The sequence below is a fragment of the Anarhichas minor genome, unplaced genomic scaffold (genome assembly GCF_050575085.1).
Source record: "Anarhichas minor isolate MPS153535 unplaced genomic scaffold, ASM5057508v1 ptg000079l, whole genome shotgun sequence".
NCBI lineage: Eukaryota > Metazoa > Chordata > Actinopteri > Perciformes > Anarhichadidae > Anarhichas > Anarhichas minor.
This window is the reverse complement of record NW_027466525.1, coordinates 339,888-344,283: the sequence shown is the minus strand read 5'-3', so window position 1 is coordinate 344,283 and position 4,396 is coordinate 339,888. Positions and strand designations below refer to the sequence as shown.

At 38.1% G+C, this 4,396-nt stretch overlaps 1 long non-coding RNA gene across 3 annotated transcripts; it reads left to right on the top strand.

Moving 5' to 3' along the window:
- LOC142938068 (uncharacterized) lies at positions 1–4,175 on the top strand. 3 transcript variants are annotated; one of them, XR_012949483.1, is made up of 4 exons: positions 1–131; positions 1,016–1,319; positions 2,800–2,859; positions 3,657–4,175. It is a non-coding gene; the product is annotated as an uncharacterized LOC142938068 (long non-coding RNA). The 3 variants fall into 3 exon arrangements; XR_012949484.1 differs by lacking the exon at positions 1–131 and adding an exon at positions 141–374; XR_012949482.1 differs by lacking the exon at positions 1–131 and having other exon boundaries at positions 141–1,319.
- The last annotated feature ends 221 nt before the right edge of the window (positions 4,176–4,396 follow it).

Here is a 4,396-nt window from a genome sequence, read left to right as displayed (position 1 = left end):
GACTGTTGGAGAGGAGACAAACAAGTTCAGTTACTGTACATTATTTAGTCCCCGCCCCCCAGAGAAACCGCCATCAGGAAGTTAAACTGGGGAAAGTGACAGATGAACACAGCCCGCTGCTCCACTACGAGGTAAACTTGTCATAGCTTCTCAGCTAACGCGAGCTAAGTGACAGTTTGAACATGTTGGGACCTTTTTGAGGAGTTTGTTGCCGCGCAATGTAAACGATTCATATCGTTATTACTCTCTTAGCCGCGCGCGAACGTAACATATGAAGGCAAATCACTTTCTGGACCTTTCCCAATGCCAAGTACAGACTTGTGTACTTTGGACGGGAGGACACGAGTTCAGTCATTCTGACATTGGAACAGCAGGTACTTGATGACATCACCACCTCAGCTCAGAGTTTAATCTGGTTTTATTACTGTAAAGTATTTTTTACAATCAAACTAAATATGAAAACCCTGCTGTTTCCGTTTTCATTTAAAATAAAAACTATATATATTTATATATATATAATATAATATAATACTATAATATATATATATATATAAAACCCTAACCCATAATAGTCGGAGCAGATTTTTAAATCGGCTGAATCTTGACAAACCGACCACAGATTTGATGCTTAAACAACTAACTTCTCGCCTCAAAACATCCTAAAATGACTTTCTGTGACTTAACAACAGTAGTATTTAGAAAGTTTCAACTTCCAGTTGTGTGATTTCTCCTCCGACATTGTTTCCTGTTGCTGGTGCAAAATGCATTCTGGGATATTTGGCTGTCCCAACAGACAAGTCACCTCCGATGCATCCCCGGTAAAATGGGCGGAGCCACATCCGGGCATTTGGACCTGGATGCTCGATGTGAACTTTTGAATTGGAACAGTACTTGGGCTGAGACTGATGACGTTTCACAAGTCCACGAGTTCACAAGTAGAGAAGTACACATATTGTACTTGACTTTCCATTGTTTCTGTTGTTCCAACATGTAATTTGAACAGTTTTCCCTTCAGGTGACAGACAGATTCTAGCAGGGAGCCATGATGACGGCAGTGGACCTTTTGAAGACTCTGGAGGATTTAAAAGAAGATGAATTTGAGGAATTCACCTGGTATCTGCAGCAGCATGACTTCATGAAATCTTACCAAGCTATCCAACAGGCAAGGCTGGAGAAGGCAAATAGGCTGAAAACTGTGGATCTGATGGTGAAGACCTTTGAACTTCATGGAGCTCTAGAGGTCACCATGAAGGTTTTACAGCAGATACCCAGGAACGATCTGCTGCAGAGGCTGCCAAACACCAGCTCAGGACCAGAAGGTCAGTCACACTTCAGTCATTTGTACTTTCATGCAAATAGTGAGTTCAAATGGGCAACACAGTACTTGTAATGGAACAGGGTCTTAATCATGAGAAAGGCTCAGGTGATGCAACTTTATTATTGGACAGATTGTGCTGACGCTACCTGATTTAGTCGTCTTTTATTTACTCCTTGGTTTGAGACACTGAGATATTAATAAGTACTGTGATCAACGTATCCTCATACAGTGAGTCATATACCTTACAAAACGTTCTGTGCATTTTCCTACAAAATTCCAGCAACACGTGTCAAACTCTGCTGATTACATGAATACAGTAATACAGAAACTGCTTAGTCTAGGAAAAGATCATGAACTACTTTGAAGGAAAAGGTGAAATACTTCGTTAGGTTCGCAAAGTACAGTAAAGAACGCAGGTTACAAGACAAATAAAACAACGCTTACTTCTTGTTTCAGAGGCGGAACAAACAGCGGTCCGCTGGGTCAAAGGTCGCTGTTTGTTGGACCCATCCACCTTTAACCCTGTGTGGGCCTTTGTGGTCTTTATACTTCCTCGTTCATGGTTACGTAGATAACATATGAAATGATTCTGTGGGATAAATCTGAATTATGGAGCATTCATTTTCATAGGAATAGCTGAGTTACGAGCCAGAGAGATGAAATGCTGCTGTTATGCACATGAGGTTGATGCGTTGAGATGGAGATTGAACAGAGCGGTAGTGTCCTGCACGTTATTGACGGAGAGCTTATGGATCGGGGTTTAGGGTTAAAGTCAGTTCCCTAAAATAAAATGCCCAACAAGCTGTTTAAAATGTACAAGTTTCATTTTGTGGAGTTTGAGTGAACGTCATCAGACCTGCAGCAAACACTTTCACTTCTGCAGCTACAGCAGGAAGTTCAGTCCTAACGTCTGACGTAGACATGGACGCACATGTACTGGTTGAAGTGGTTTTGATCATCCTGAGGGCCCCCCCCCATACAGGGGGTCACCAACACTGTAGACAGTTGAGACTCCATGTCGGGTGAATGTTTGATCGTGGTCCACACAGAGTAGGTGAATGTGTTGGTGGTGATCTCCCAGAGCAGGACTAAGGTCTGTTGTTTGGATCTGGTTTCTCCGTTCAGCTCTAGGTCCTTGATTACAGAGGCTCAACCTTTATGACTTATTGTATAGTTTGAATGATAAGATCTACAACCCATTTTAGAACCATGTGTAATAATTGAATGAAAGAATAATTGTAGCTAGAAATGAAGACTAGTTTGTGGAGCTACAGCTGTGTTGACAATGTTCCACAGCGGTTACACTCAACTAATCGTCTGTCACAGACACAATGATGTAACCTACAGCACATAACACACAAACATGTTTACACCTGAACAATGAATATAAACTAAATACCAATCAGGGTTAACTTGAAGATAAGAAAGAGGTAATAAGTCAAATGTATAAAATAACACATACTGTAACTTCTCTCAAACAGAGGATGCTGATGTTGGAGAGACTTCAGAGAACAGATGAGCATCCTCCTCTCAGAGCAGAGGTGAAGAAAGAAAGAAGAGAAAGCATAAATGCTGATGTCCTGATTGTATATTTCTACGGATCGACACTGTTCCTTTACACCAGTACTTACATGTACCTACTGGGAACTATATGTATGTATATATATATATATATACATACATACATACATATATATATATATATATATATATATATATATATATATATGTATGTATATATATATATATATACATACATACATATATATATATATATATATATATATATATATATATATATATATATATATACATACATATATATATACATACATATATATATATACATACATATATATATATATATATACATATATATATATATATGTATATATATATATACATATATATACATACATATATATATATATATATATACATATATATATATATATATATACATATATATACATACATATATATATATATACATATATATACATACATATATATATATATATATATACATATATATACATACATATATATATATATACATATATATATATACATATATACACATATACATATATGTGTATATATGTATATGTGTATATATATATATGTATATATATATACATATATATACATACACACATATATACACACATTCTATCCTTTTTCTCAAAGGAGAACACAGGAAGTTATTGACTTCGCAGAAATATGTGAAATATCTGGCTGTAACAGTCCAACACAGACTTTTCATTTCTTTTGAACTTTACAATATTGTCTGTTTGTTGATAAAACACATAATAATATTTTCTTGGTTATCTTCCAGGTCCAAGAGCGGAAATTCAACAGAGAAATGTCCCGGCAGAGGACAGGGTCCCAGCAGAGGACAGGGTCCCGGCAGAACAGAAGCTGCTCTCAGTTCGGATTAAATTTGTTAAATCCTGTCCTCGACCACCTGCTGGATAAACTTCTTCATCATGGAGTGATTACTGACGCTGAAATGCAGTCAGCAGACAGAAAAAACGGAATAAATAAAGCACGAGACGTGATTGACACGGTGAGAAGAAAAGGATCCAAAGCCTCCTCAGTTCTGATCACTGCTCTCTGTGAGGTGGACCCGTACCTTTACACAGAGCTGAACTTAAGCTGAAGATGAACCAAGAACTGTGGAGTGATGATGATGATGATGATGGTGATGATGATGATGAATCTCTTCAACAGTTGTCCCACATGACTTATTGTAATCTTTAACGGTGCCCTGGTCAGTAGGTGTGTTAGAAGGACACCATATTGAAAACAATGTACAAAAAAGACCAAAAACAAGTAAATAAAGTAACTTAAAGAGGCTACAGGGATCTGTGGCTCTGCAAAGCGTGCGCCTGCTGCACACACACACACACACACACACACACACACACACACACACACAGGGTCACACAGGGTCGCACAGTTCTCTCTCAGAGACGTTACCGCGGATGCTACGACATACTATTATGTCATAGCTAACGGATACAACGCTAGCTCTCCTACACAGTAAATCCCCCGGTGTTACATATGCAGTGTCGA